The sequence below is a fragment of the Solea senegalensis genome, linkage group LG3 (assembly GCF_019176455.1).
Source record: "Solea senegalensis isolate Sse05_10M linkage group LG3, IFAPA_SoseM_1, whole genome shotgun sequence".
NCBI classification, from domain to species: Eukaryota; Metazoa; Chordata; class Actinopteri; order Pleuronectiformes; family Soleidae; genus Solea; species Solea senegalensis.
In genome coordinates, this window is record NC_058023.1 from 29,645,305 (window position 1) to 29,661,193 (window position 15,889).

The window sequence follows — 15,889 nt, forward strand, 5'->3', positions numbered from 1 at the left end:
TCACACTAAGGTCAGTTGGTCAGCGACTGTGTAATTATACTGAATCGAGACAAGACGGGTTCATTCGGTTCATTCATTCACTGTACATTCGTGCTAATATTTTCGACAGTCATTGAACGCAACACCAGATTCCAGTAGCCACGCCCCTTTATGGTGACACTTCGCTGCTGCTCCAGCTGCTGCTGTTTGATACCTGAGGATTCTGCAAAGTGTGATGCGGTAAATAAACACAAAGTTAATAACAAACAAATACAAACAAACAATGTGTTTTTTTAGATACGCAACAAGAAGTTTTAAGTAATGTCTTCATTTTATAGAACGTGACTACGAAGAAAAACGAAGACCAGAACAAGCGTCTCAAGTTTCTTCAATTAGCTGCACCTGTGTAACTCGGGCACAACGTTAATTGTACTGAGGTTAGTAGACTATTTAGCAAATAAATCTTTGTAAATTTGTTTAGTTTTAGTCTAAAATATTATGCGAACATTTAGTAGAGTCAAGTCACAGTTGTGGAGACACAACTTGTTGTGCTGTTTAGGTATATTGTTTATTTGTACTGTATTTAATTGTCCCTAGTTTCTTTCACCTGCAGCTAACTGTGAGACCTTCACATCCATAAGGGCTTTGAATACTGTCAATTTACTTTTTTATCCTTTACAACAACATACAAAGTTAAAGGTGTCCAGTGTTTATTATAATTAACAGAGTTTATTGGCACTCCCAAAAGTGTATTTTGTATAAATGTATAATTACTTTAAAATGTTTTGGTTTTTACAACCTTAGATTATATGTACTTTAGGCAAGGGCCTTGCTTTATACACCATCTTGCACCGCAAACGGCCAGAGTGTGCAGTTTGTGTATGCAAAATAGAAAGATCTTTAAATCTTTTCTTTCTATGCGCAGGCCACCGTAGTTCCACTAGTGATCTGCCACTCACTAATACTTTAGTATTTGTATTTGAGCAGAAAATTACTTTGGTACAAGTCAAAGTCACATTTTATAATGTATAAAGTCAGTCAGTCAGTCATCATCTAACCGCTTTATCCTCCACCAGAGGGTCGCGGGGGGTGCTGTGCCAATCTCAGCTACATCGGGCGATAGGCGGGGTACACCCTGGACAGTTCGCCAGTCCATCGCAGGGCCACACACAGATAGAGACAAACAACCATTCACTCTCACACTCATGGTCAATTTAGAGAGTCCAATTTACCTAATCCCCACATTGCATGTTTTTGGACTGTGGGAGGAAGCCGGAGAACCCGGAGAGAACCCACACACACACGGGGAGAACATGCAAACTCCATGCAGAAAGGCCCTTGTTCCAACCGGGGCTCGAACCCGGGTCTTCTCGCTGCAAGGCGAGAGTGCTAACCACTATACCACCCTAATGTATAAAGTAAAGGTCTTAAATTATATGACATTTACTGTACTTAAGTATCAAAAGTAATTTTTTGGTAAGGTTGTGGGTTCAATTCCTGGCTCTGCTCATCTATATGTGTTCTTGAGCAAGACAATTAACTATTAATGTTGCACTGTGTGAATGAGGTGAATGGCAAAACTATAGTGTTTAGTATAGAAGCTCATCAAGACTAGAAAAGCTCTATATACTGTAAATACAGACCATTACCAACTCTTATTCTTCTGATATTATTTGGTACTAACGAGTAATAAAGATTGAAGTGTTGTGGAGTAAAAGTACATCTATTTAGTGGAGTAGTGTGCTAAGCTAGCGGAGTGGAGTAAAAGTTGTTAGGAATACAAATAACAAGTACATATATGTGAATTTTGTGCTCAAGTACAAGTAACAAAGTATTTATACTTTGCTACATTACAACACTGAGTATTTCTCTGTTCCATTGAGAAAGACTCGGGCCATTTTGTCTATATTGGTTGCAGACATTACTGTAAATTTAAAGAGAACAGACCTCACAGATTGTATTTCCCACAGGTGTAAAGTACACAGGCTGTGGTGCACACCTGCTGGTGATCTGATTAGATGACAGCTTCCATGTGAAAGAGTAATAAGGTAAGATTCTGATGATTTTTAAAGTGGAAAATAGTATAAATTTAGGCCAAATTGCAGCGCTCCAGTAACACATCACAGAACAGCCAGCCACATCTCATGTTTTACCTCAGGGGGGCAGCATTGTATTATGAATAATGTCTTGGCGCTCAGCCTCTTAACTGTGTTGTAACTGGAGATGGCAGTGAGGCATCGGTGACGCGACTGTCCGCGGCTGCCCTGGCGTGTATTCAAGATGATGGATGTTTTACATTAGTGTGTGGTGACAGCGGCTTATGTTTGTGTTTCACTAAATGTCAGCAAGTATCATTTTCAAAAATCTGGCAGAGCTGCAGTGTGCGGCTCCACATTTTACAGCCCTTCATTGTCCTGTGTAGCTGACCTTCATACCTCTACTCTGTCTCGCTGTCATGCCTCTTGTCTTTGTTTTCAATATCTGCAGACAGGATGCATTACTATCAGTGTAATGTGGACAAGAACAAATGAGTGTACTTCACACACTTAGAACCTGTTTATGGTATTAGTCACACTTCAGAGCTTCCTTGTGGGTTAGTTTACCTTGCTTGTCTTAAGAGGGCTACATTCAGGACTGAGATTTAGCTTGGGTTGAATTCATTTCTTATGGGCACTGCAGTTAGAAGCAGTTTATGGATAGGTAATGGTGAGAGGATTGATGGAAAGGCTGGGGACTATTAATGAACCAAGCACCTCTTATACTTTCTCGTGTGTGGGTTGTGCTTGGGTATAGATAAGGCTTATAGCCTTGGGGGTCTGGAATCAATAATGGATGTAATTGGTGAGGTGGAAGTGAGGATAATTGAAGGTAATTGTGTGGACCCTTGCGAGGACTGGAGACGGGGTCAAGACACCGGAGAGAGGTAGATGTGGAAAGCATGGGGAAGACACTAATGCTTGCTCTGTGTGCTGTCGTCTTATATACAGCATGTAGGTAACTTTTCCACGGTGTTAGCTGTTGTGCTAAAAATGTGCAAAACACAAGATTGAGCCAACCGAATCAAAAGTTCAACTTCAACAATCATGGCTACTTGTATTTAAGTTTACAAACTTCATGGTCACCAAGGAAGAAAACACCCACACATGTAAAACCTGCAAAAATATTTGATACCTTTTAATAAATAAATACACTGTGGCAGTTGGTAGTGTGTAATTAAATGAAATGCTTGTTTTATAAATGCTTTGAGGTGTTGCCATGGGATTTGTGGCAGATTAGATGAAGCATTACTGAACATTTGAACAGGTATACCTAATAAAGTGGCCAGGGAGTGCATTTGAATGTACAAGTTATTCAGAGTTTGCCCAAATAATATCAACTCTTTAAGAACTGAGACTGAGGTCTAAAGACTGCAGTTAGCAGGTTAGTTTGTGAACATGGTTAGTTTGTTAAAAGTGGAGTATTCTCAATGGTCAGCAGGGGGCACTGCATCACCATGCATTAAGCCAAAACTCAACTGCTGTAGAAACTTTTTTTTTTGACTGCTCTGCAGAGTCATGCCCACTGAATGATATGACACATCCATTCATATTTCACTATGAGAACATTTAGAGATTATGTCCATCTAGTACCTTGCAGCAAAATTAATCCATAATCTAAGCTTTGTTATCTTTCCAAGAATTATATTGGATTTAAGTATATATTTTGCAGGTGAATTTACTTGTTACTGTTACAAAAATACATATTTTAGAGCAGAGGAATAATAATAATAAAAAAATTCAATAAACGATATATCTTGTAGTGTAACTTTGAAAGAACAAACTATTGTTATGTACATTATACTGTGTAAACATGTTTTTGGGTGCACAGTTTTCACTATGTCCAGTGTTTGGTTACTTGTTGAGCACCGTTTTAAGATTATTTTTTTTTGTAATGCTTCCAAATGTTTTAACTGCTTGACTGATTCTGTTTTTTAGAGCTAACAACAAAATGAAAAAGAAATAAGACTATCTGTAAAAATGTGTGTTGGAGTACAGACCACAATTAATGTTGAATTTTAAGTTGTTTATCTGTGAAAGGTACCTTACCAGTTTTCTTATGCGGTTGTATGAACTGTTTGGTGATGAAACAATAATATCTGGAGTAATCAATAGAAATCACTGTCACTACCACCAAAACTGTTGTGTGAAACTTTTAAATATAAACAAATGTCTGATAGATTCAGATTCATTTGTCAGATGAATTAAGCCCACATGACTCTCTGTGTTAAAGCTAGACAACCGCAAACGGGTTGTGTTATGACTGAAAACACACACAAGAGCCCTTCATAAGTTTCAATAGTGACTTCTCCTCGTAAACCCAGGCTCCCTCAGTCAGGTCTGATAGTATTGCTTGACAGAGCCAGTTTTCGGAGATCTGCATGTCATTTCTCTTCACAAAGACTAAACATAGGCAGACTAACAACAACAACAACAACGACAAAAATCACCAAAGGTTACGTACTGCAACTTTAAGATTGCAGCGCTTCTCCTTGTCTAACGTCTTACGATCAATAAAAGGACGCGTAAAGAACAGAAGAACTCCATGTAACAAGATGACAAGATGTAAATGCTAGATGATAAAAGGTTTCCCGGTGATCACACACACACACACACACACACACACACACCCCTTCGCAGCTCTCTTGTCGCTGGCTGGTTTAGAGATGGCTGCTCCACTTTTCCTCCCTGTAGATCCTAGGCCCTGGGGGATTTGGTGATGGATGTCGTCAGTGATGAATGCTCTTTGTAACCAAACAGGATACTTAATTGAAAGTGCACCTGCTATTTCTCTTACCATTTAGATGGAAGAAAACATGAAAAGGCGCAGTAAAAAGTATTTTGGAGAATCTCACATGCTTACGTCACTTTGTATTGATTCCATATTTGGCCTCCAGTTTTCTGTTTACCTTCTACAAGACACATGTTTCTTCATGTTTCATTCTCACGCTAGCCATCTGTTCTCCCTCTGTCCACTGTCTATTTCTTTTTTTTTTTTTGCCATAATTTGGAACAAATAATAGTTTATTCAAAGCAGGAAAAACCAAATCCAAGATTCAGAGTTGGAACAAGCTTGTTACTATATATAAGTTGAGAAGAGAGGAGGGAGTGTGGTGTATTCATTATAGATAATCAAGTCAAGGCTTTGCTGTTCTTCAAGCACAGCCTGTTGTCAATAGAAACGGCAGCGTGGAGAAGGTGATAACAAAGGACAAGAAAAACAGGACGAAGAGAAAAGCAAGGGAGAAAAAAATAAAGGGAAATCATTACAACAGCAACTGCCAGTGAGCTGTGTCACTGTGAAGTATCTCTCTGTCCTCCTTCATGATGTGTGCCCCTGCCTAATTGGAAATGTAGTGTAGGTAATGAACCTGTTTATAGATTTATTATTACACAAATCAGCCTTCGTAAAAAAGGTATTGTTGTGCAGATGTCCAGCACAAGGAAAAGGGGGAAGAATCCATGAAGGGCAAGTGAGATTCTTAGAAGGGAAAACACTGTGGCCGTGAATTTGCATACTTTGATATAAAACGTGATGCTGAAATTGTACTTTGATATTTCTTCACACATGCTGATTATTGTGACCGAGGTAATTGGGCCCCTGTTGGCTTGTGTTACGCCATGAATGCTTGTTTTAATGCCTGCCAAACAAGGACATATTGCCATTTTAAAGCCAGGCTATCGAGCGTCTTGCAAGCTCAGGTTTTTTTATTGCAAGACCGACCAGCGTAAGCAAAGCAGACATGATTATTGAACAATAAATGAGTGTATGGAACATGAGGTGACGGCTTATTATCTACGTATGTATATGACTTTATGATATGATGACAAGGATTATTATTATTATCATACTTCCACTTTGTTATTTTTATTGGGCTGAGGATGAACAAAAAAAGTTTGTATTTGTTAGAGAATCTTAAGTTTCTGCTGGATCTTTAAATAGCAGCTTTCTGGAAGGTTTGGCTTCAATTTCCTTTACACATTAACCGCTATGTTTGAAATGCTTCTCGTTGCAAACTCTGTCCTAACACATAAAGGAATCTTAATAGAAAAATAGATTCATCTACCTTTTGTCTCCAATTACCACTTAAAAGGCTTGAAAGAAGTGTTTTGACACCACTGACTTACAGTGTCATTCTTATTTCTTAAATCTTTATTAGGTTCTCTCACACACATATTTTTTTTTTACTTAAGTAATGGAAAGTGATTTTAAACACTGTCTTATTTTCCTATGTAAATTGAAGCTATAGGTTGTTATATCTTATTGCACGTAATTAACACAAGGATAACAAGTTACAATACAGTTTACAGTATCTCTCAAGCCATTTGTCCTTATAGTCAGGCCTGCTTCACAAACCAGCCAATGGTATTATCTCAACCACGCTTCCTTGATGCTGATCCATTTAAAGCTGGAGAGAAGGAGCTGACGAGAGGCAAAAAGTAAACTCTGTTTTTAAAGGCCAGCCATTTTCTGTGTGTGTGTGTGTGTGTGTGTGTGTGTGTTCTTGTGCTGTCCTTTCTCTAATTGACCAGCTGCGGCTACGTGTTCTGCCTTCCTAAAACCCCCATTGATCCCATGCACATTTCACAACAGGCCTTCCAGCCGTCCATAACGCTTACTGGAGAAGAGGGGGTGAAGTGGTGAGGCTTGTGCATGAGAGAAAGTAGAGGATAGAGTTGGGGCGGTAAAGGAAACAATAAAATCCGGGGAGGACAGTTTATTTGTTTTTGTCTCCGTATGAATCCTAATGTTTTTTGTGGTGTCATGTAGACTAAATTCTGCTCCAGGAACCTATTTGATGCGACGTGTAGGCGTGATTTCCAGCATAAATTAATTGCTCAAGATTTTCCAGTGACAAAAGCAGCATGCCATGCAGAATAATATCCAGCAATTTACTGTCACTAAAATGTAAAAGGCTCCCACACCTCTGGAATATCAAATGCTGAAATATAACACAGTGCCAAATTGAGTACTTAACTAAATTACAACTAAATATGTAAAATATCTAGTTGTTGGCGCCACCTGGGTGTCAAGAATGCATATAATATTCTACATATTCTCATGTCCTGGCTTTGAATCCAGGACATGAATTGCTGTACTGCAAACCTTAAAAAGAACATAGAATTGCAAATGCCTTTTGTTCTGGGTTAAGGTCACAGGAGACGGCGCTTTCGAACGTGGCTTTCTTTCAATGCTCATTTTTAAGGGGAGAATGTTGAGGTCTTGCTTTCCAAACTTCCAGGGGGTTTTGTATATATTGGACAGAACAAAGGCACCCTGCCAAACGCTATGCGTCTCTGAGTTCTTCTTGCGCTGTAATGATAAATGAACTTTGACCTCCCTTCCTCCTGGACTCTCCTTCAGGGCCAGGGTCAGGGTCATTAAACTTGGCGTAATAAGCTGTGCCGAGGCTCACTCTGCACCTCAGGTGTGAATGTTCGGTGTCAGCAAAGTCAGAGTCTGGTCCTGTCAGCAGCCTTCACAGATGGTTTGAAGTGCAAGCGCGTCTCTTATTGTCTACGTCTTCGTTAAGAACTATCGTTTCTGACGCATGCTGCTCCTCATTAAGGCGTGGATGTATGCTGGCACATTTTTTTGTATTAATAATGTGAGTTTTCTTGTGTAAAATGCACAGGCTTTTTTATTTTGTAGTTGTTGATACTTTACACTGAAGTTGAGGGAAATGCTGCATGAATCACAGTGACTCCATCATGTTGTATTATATAAGAAAAATGTATTTTTCTGTAGAATGACCACAAACACAAGCATGCTGTGGGCGTATCACCACATGCATGCAAGTATTATTTTGATTTAGGTTCTCTGAAGACACATTGGTTCTCCCTGCTGGTCGCATATTTTGCATTGGGATTATTTTAGGCCTTTAAGCCTAGTCCACATGTAGTGACATGGCCGTAACTGAGGAGAATTACATGTTTGTACTGACAACAAAGTTTGAGCTGTTCCTCAACATGACACAGTCCTGCCGGTCCAAGTACACCGACATCCTCAGACTCGTGGTGATTTGGGCCGTGTTGTTTCTTCCAGGAATTAGCAAAAGTGACATTGTGACAGGGGCCACACGGTTGGTGTAGTAGTGGTTAGCACTCTTGCATTTGCAGCAAGAAGACCCGTGTTCGCGACCCAGTCGGAACAAGGGCCTCACTGCATGTTCTCCCCGTGTGTGAGTGTCGGTTCCTCCCACAGTCAAAAATGTGTTTGCACACTTTTCAGTTTTTAGTGCCCTAAAATGCAGAGGTAGTGTGGATCGAATAATCGTCTCATCACACTGTGTATATCACTAAAGTATCATTATTGCATTAATGTTTGTTAAGGGTTGAGTCGAAAGTGGGTGGGTGCGTTGTGGTGTCTACTTTTTCTTTCTAAATTCTCTTACTTTTTGTTTTTGAAGGGCTGCAGCCAGATTAGCAGCATTTCACCAGCTACAGCTTTACGGACCAGATTATGTGAACCAGCCACCAGAATTTATATCAAATACAATCTTCTGACAGGAAAGTTTGTATTTCAGTGTAGCTTTAGTACCTCTTTGAACGCCAGGAAGCAGAGAGAGAGAGAGAGAGAGAGAAGGTTGAAATATGTTCCGTGTAATGCTATACTGCTGAGGCTTTACTAGAGGCGCACTTTTCTCAAAATGTTACCGTAACCTGTGTTCTGAAGACAATCGGGTTGAGGACTAGAAATGCAGATGACAAAAAAAACTCCCAATGCACTGATCCCCCTCCCTACATGTTAAGCACTGCAGTTTGTCCTACAGTGTCTTACTCTTGCAAGTTGATGCATTTTTAATGTGGACTTATTTTCGGCTGAATAATTTAGTGCATGGTCAGCAGCAGGGGTTGACTCGGAATCCATCTGATGAGTGCAGAGAACACGGAGTATATCCAGTTCAGGAGATTTGAATGGACATTAAAATGTATATTGTTGAATTATGTGTACAGTAGATTAAGTCTATGGGGCACAAGCAGTGATTTAGGATTAGGGGTGTGAATCACGGGGTACCTCACGACGTGATACGGTATCTATCTAACTGAAGAAAAAAAAATGTCCATGAAAAGATTTCTCTTTTTATTCACAACATAGAGAACAAAGTGCATTAAGTCTATATATTGAACATGGGCGGGGCATCTCTGAACGTAGCTTTCTCCGCCATTATCCCGCTGTAACCTCCCTCTTCTTCGGGCCAGATAACTTCCGCCCAAGTTTCCCTTCCTTCTTTGAGCAGCGCCACAGTGAGGAGACATTTAGTTTAAATTTAGTTTACTTTAGAGCGCCTTTATTTGTTAATTAAAATATCGATTATCGTATTGCACAAGGCTTACATCAGAATGATGAAATTGTATAAATGAATAAATACTGAATAAGCACATTCGTTTGTTGTTTAATATCGTTTAATTTAAGTTTCAATGCTTTATGTCATTTTTTTTAAGATGCAGCTACAGAGTATATTATCTCAGACCTTGCCCTCTATCCCAGCACAAAGACAGGTGCTGTATTCATTTGCGCTAGAAAATTATGCAAATATGTACATTGTCAGTCTCTGGAGGGATTTTGCACTGGTGGGGCAGAATAGAGCAACCAAAGAGGGCAATTTAACAGCTCGAGATGAATGCCCCGCAACACATGTTGCCTTGTCACAGACAAATGGACATCAACATCATCATGCAGGACAGGAGGTAGATCCATCTGCGCCAGGGGTAGACGCACGCATCCGGGGGGCCTCCGTCGCTTTTATTTACCATGGCACTGGATATGAAAGTGAGGTTTGTGAATGGCCTGTTATTAATGAGACCTCGTTCAACGCAAGCAGACACCCAGGGCTTCTGCATAGTTGCATGCCCTCGGCTGACGCGGGTAACAAAAGGCAGAGTGGGATCATTAGGCCCCCGGACGCCTGAGGGGTCTACCACTTTAATCACGTTTGTGTAATGAATGCAGCTGCTGTGAATCACTGCTTATTCATAATGTCTTTCAAATGCAGTTGTAATGTAGTATTAATGTTTCCACCGCGCCGCCCAGAGGTGCCGCGTGTCTGTGCGTACGTAATCGAAGAAATTTAGATGGTGTCAGCTTTATTACTCATAGACAGTGGCCTCTATGTTGGATGGATACTGTGACAATGTTATGACACGGCCTGAGGTCATGTTAGATTGATTATCACCCTGGGATTTCCGTATTCTGCCCTTGTGATTTTAAATTCACCAACTCGCGCATCTGCGACGGTAAAATATTGGAGTCGGTGGTGACTGATGTTCACGGCATTGGAATTAATAGTTAAGCGACTTCTCGTGACAGTTTAGAACAATATATGGCTGCTTGTATTTTTGAACTTGAATCTTATTTCACAACTTGATTATTCATAGAGGCATTTCCTTTGCCAGACCTGGCATTTAAGTTTGCATGTCTTCTGCTGAGGGGGCAAAGTCTGTTCAAATAAGTCCTGCCATTTCAAAGTGTGATGAATTGTACACGACTGGAACAGACTGACGAGCAGAGTTTTGATTTTGCTTAGGCCAACAGAAAATTCAATGGCCTTCGCCTTCCTGAGAAAACCACCCTGGTTCTACTTTTGGGTTTTGTGTCACCTCTTCACCTCGTGTCAAATGCCAAGACTTGTATCTTAAATCATGGGATTGATTAACGGGTTTGTCTGTTTTCATGTAACCCCCCCCTAAAGCATGTGTGATCAGATGCCATTTGTCTTCCTGAGAGGGGGCCGCACCAGCTCCAAGCATTTACCCCAGCTGTTGGACTAAATAAGGCGCCACTGGCAAACAGCATGTCACCCTCTCATCCTTTTGATATTCTCACGACGCTTTTGTACGAGTCGAAGCGACAGTGGGCGACGTCTTTGTGGCAAAAAAAAGTCTTGATTGATGTAAATTAAAAATGGCTAATCTTATTAGGCCACTTCAATACATCTGTCTGTCAGCTTTCCCTTTGTCTTTATGGTCATCAGTGGACCCAAATGGTACCATCATTAGTTTTTAGACTATAGTGTTGATTGCTGTCTCCTTTGAGGCCGTAGTAAATGTCCTTTTTGTCCGTGCCAAATCATCTGCATCCCTATTATTGCAAATTAGAACGAAGCCATTGAAGGAGGCACAGTTGGAAAAAAAACAAAGCATCTAGGTTCTCTTTGGTTTGAGTCCTCAAGCACATATGGATCATCTAAAGGATGGGAGAGCAAAGGCGAATGTCCCGTGTCGCACTGCGTGTAAACCCCAGGTCTGTTTCATGCGGACACAGGAGGCAAGTGTAAACACGATTTCTGGAATCTAGATTTCTGTCTATTTGCATATGCATAGGATTAATTATTGTTGTCATTAATGAAGAGGGGGGCTCCCTCCCTACCTCCCTCCCTCACAGACAAATACCCCAAAAAGAGGCAGATTTGATACCAGACGTGCCTTCGTTATCAGCTTCATACGCTGTTTTACTGTTGAGCTGCACTGAAGTGGAGCATATTAAGAAAGTGGCTCGTAAACTGCTAGGATCCAATAATCACTTCCACCATCGTCGTGATCATCAGCATCACCATCATCCGACGCAGACAAAACGTGTTCCACTTTGAGTATTTTTCCCTCACTCTGCAGATGACAGAGATGCATGTCAATGGATGAAAGAGGCTTGTTTTTCCTTTTATGGAAAGCTGCTTTTAGGAGACCAGTAAACTGTCAGATAAGGCAGGTGAAGTCGCTCTGTGCTTTAGTTAACTCATTTCATTTGTTAACCAACCAGTCTGCCCTCTGTTCTACAGAGAAATTGAGGCTTTTGTTTGCTATTTCTGATTTCTTTGTTGTGTCTGTGAAAATGTGAAGCCCCTTCTCACCATCTCACTCAAACCATAAAGTGCATGGAAAAGGAATTTATGAATACACGTACTGTGTGAAAACAATGTTTATGGACACTCGTGGGCTGGGTTTGGTGTAGTGTTGTGCACATGTGATGTGGTTTCCCTGTGGTGTTACTCACAGTGCTTAGAATCTGTTTCTGACTTCTTGTTGTTTTTTTCTTTCGCCCCTGCATCATCCATAGCATGGAGTGCAGTACCCACTATTTCATCCATCCATCTTCTACTGCTTTATCCTCCACATATAGAGTGTCCAATTTATCTAGTCCCCATATTTTGGACTGTGGAAGTCGGAGAACCCAGAGAAAACCCACGCACATACGGGGAGAACATGCAAACTCCATGCTGAGAGGCTCTTGTTCCGGTCTTCTTGGAAGAGTGGGACCCCCACACACACACACATGTAATGTCATACACATGCAAACTCACCCTGCTGACTTCCACAGTCCTGCTCGACTTCCTCCTTAGAGGAAGCGTGCGCCACTGTAGGAGCCGTATTTCTACATGGCTCAGGGCACCGGGAATGGTCTATAGGGCTGTTTCAGTTCATTCAGTTTATTGGATGCATGGCCGCGTGTAAACATTGCATCACATGGCATTGTGTGAAATGGTAATTTTATTTTTTTTCTTCTACTACAATGTTTATTTTCTATTCCGTCCTGGCTATGTATGGCCTGAGCAGCACCAACACCTTGGCCTGTTTAGACAGAGTCTCATTCCGAGGGAGAGAAGAGTGAGGGAAGGTGCACTTGCTGAACAAGTTATTGCCTCGTATCTGTGGGTTGGCTGCTAGATTGTGGCAATTCTTTGTTTTTCAAGCTGAAAATAAATGTTATATTTTCTTTGGAAACCTGTCTCTTCTCCCAGCTCGTGTTTTCCTAGCTCCAACACACAAGTCCAATGTGATAACACCTTAAAATATATGGTGGCTTTTTGCAAAATAATCCTTTTATAGTGTGTTGATGGAGCAATGAAACTTTAATAATTATACACTCAAAACTAAAACTTGAATTTAATTTATGCAAACAACATACAGATTTCCCTCCAATCTGGTTCACAATAAAAGGCCACTCTACAATATGCAAAGTATGCAGGCAATGCAATACGAGAGGTGGAATGCATTACTTACCTAATCTGTGCCAACTCATTTCATCATTTACTAGCTTTCTGTGGTGTGCAAATGACCATTGTGCTTTCCCTCATCTGTCTCCCACATATTTAAAAACACATTTGTAATGTTATTATTATAAGTAACGAGTAGAGGTAGAGATGTGAGAGGATGAATAGACAGTAAAAAGTTCTAATTATAATTTATTTTCAAAAAATGCCCCAAGTGCTTAGGTTATTTTCTTTGATTGTATAGATGATGAGCCTCGCCTACTCTGATTGCTACAACATCTATGAATCGTCGCCACTTCTGAGATTTTTTTTGCAGTCATTTAAAACGTTGGAATAACTAGTTACAGTTTGGCAAAACAATCCACAGCAACAAACGACTCTTTAGATGTTCTTCTTTGAAAAATGCTTTGCCGCCGAGTGAGCAAATGTAGTTTGTGTTTATATCCTCCGGTGCAAATGAATGCGAGTCAGGTGTCGAATGAGTGATGTGACGATAGTCAGGAAAGGTCAACACATGAATGGCAAGGGTTTCGTGCATAATCATTTTCCCCGTGTCCTTTGATGTGGTGCAGCTGATTTAATTTGACTGATTAAATTCAGTTTTTTAATGGATACAGGTGTGGGTTTGCAACGAGGTATGTGATACGAGCGAGGGAAGTTACGTGGGTCTCCATGGTACCCAGGGCTCTCTGTTCTCAAACCAGTGGTAGAAACCTCACCTGTGAATCCACCTTTGAGAGATAGACATAGCAGATATAAAGTTTGTGTGTGTGCACACGTTTATATATTAGTCTTTTAGTTCTTGTGTGAAAACCGACTTTTTTTGGCTTTTTATATTATGAAAAATGATTTCTACTCTCTCGCTATTTAACTACATTATGTTTCAAAGTTAGAGTATGCGCCCCATGTTTCAAAATGTTGTATCAGTAGGGACAGCTTCATCATTCCTTGAGGAGATTCATTATTTTTTATATTTGGCCAGGCAGTACCTTGTAGCGATGTACCTGATTATAATTAACTCTGTTCCTTTGGGAAACGCATAGTCTTTTGTTTACAAGTCTTTAGAAATGGAACAGTTTTAGTTTAAAGTATGACCCCCAGATCTGGGATGGTATGAGGGAATCCGTTTTCTCTGATAAAAACAATTCAGTTTGAAGTTTGAAGGGAAATCATTCATTCGTTCATCCATTCATTCATCATCTACCGCAGGGGTGTCAAACTCAAATGACCTGGGGGCCAATGAGTGTCTAGTCTGGTCAAGTGGGGGCCGGTCTGGAGACAAAAAGTGGGAATAAAACAACTGTTCAGTAGTGGGTAAAAACATATATATGATGCAAAATAAATCTATTAATATCATAAAGTAAAGTAAAATTAAAACACTAAACAAGCGTATGTATTAGTATTTAATTGTGTCTATATTCTATCACCTCGCTGGCAGCTGTGCCATTGCTACATGTAAGACAAGATAAGATAAGATAGTTATTTATTAGTCCCAGAGTGGGCAAATTTACATTGTTACAGCAGAAAAGACAGTAAAGATAAAACGTAATAAATAATAAACATGCATTTCTTTATCTTTATCGACAGTTGGGCTTGATATTTACACTATAATAAATTAAATTATATTGCAAAAGTCCCATGTTTTCATTATAACATGATATTAAGTGGGTGCTGGTGCCAATCCGAGCTGACATAGGGCTGGACAGGGTTTACCAGTTCATCACATGTTTAGGGGAAATAATTTGTAATTAATAATTAAACGTATGCGCGAACATGAGCTTCAGTGTATAAAAAGTCAAGTTATTCTACTCCTCGACTCATTTGCATTTGCATTATTTACATTTTATGCTACATTTTCACTGATTCACTGCGCTTGGAAGGTACCATTCAAAGGGGCTGTGGGTGGGGTGGTGACATTGGTCTTGTTCCAAAGATGGTAACCATGTATGTGGTGCTATCTAAATGAGGAAAGATAAGATGAGTTTAAGAGAGCCTGAACAAACCAGCCTCATTATAAAGGTAGAAGCTATATCTAACGCTCTCATGTTTGGTTGTAAACGGTAATTGATGTTGAGCCAGGTAAAGCTCTATACATCTATCTGTATGTACGCTTAGAATATGCAGCATGTGCAGGAGAAATGATGAGCAGACAGAGTCAATTACACATTATTCAATCTTTTCCTCCAAAAATAGACCGTACCATCTGCTGCGCTGTTGGAATAAATCCCTGTGTACAATATTTTGTTTATAAATATCATCAGCCAGGAGGAGGTGTTCTTCGTTTTCCCAATCCAACTTTTCTTAATTGGTAACCAAATTAGAGACATGACCTTTAATGAAACCCGAGTGTTCGTACAGGAACCTGCATGCATCGCGGCTTGTGTTTGCGAGAACGTGTCTGTGTGAGGAGGAAGGCAGAGAGGTGTGAGGAAATGAAATATGCCAAGGTATAGAAGAGGCTCAGATGAGGAGAAATGGAAGGAGAGGGTAACTTTTAACTTGGCCCCCACCCATCCCTCATATCAGCTGTCTGTTGAGCTTTCTCAAAAGCAATTTATTTTTAGATATTTCAAAAACTCATTTGAAGGCGATTTTCACTGTATGTCTGCAGCCCTCTCTCGCAGCCTCCCACCTCTGCACCAGTGTTACACCCCCCACCCCCCGCCCTCCCTCTCATGTGGCACTCGGTGTGTCTCAGAGCCCATTCTTTGGCAGTCAGCACAGTTTTGATTTAATTCTGAGGGCCATCTGTAGCAGGACACAGACACTCATAGCCCTGCACAACACACCTCTGCATCCAGCTCTCGCTCTGCCCTTTTTGTCCTCTGCTCTCTCAGGACTCTGTACCTGTTTCTTTCTTCTCCACAATCAGCACCACCGCCCTCC

The 15,889-nt window shown here is 40.5% G+C and overlaps 1 long non-coding RNA gene across 1 annotated transcript in view; it reads left to right on the plus strand.

Moving 5' to 3' along the window:
- Nucleotides 1–15,889, plus strand: part of LOC122766490 — an 82,184-nt gene that overhangs the window by 23,316 nt on the left and 42,979 nt on the right. Inside the window, exons 4-6 of the long non-coding RNA XR_006360074.1 lie at nucleotides 110–219; nucleotides 318–416; nucleotides 1,950–2,027. This is a non-coding gene — a long non-coding RNA (uncharacterized LOC122766490). The remainder of the gene's footprint in view (nucleotides 1–109; nucleotides 220–317; nucleotides 417–1,949; nucleotides 2,028–15,889) is intronic.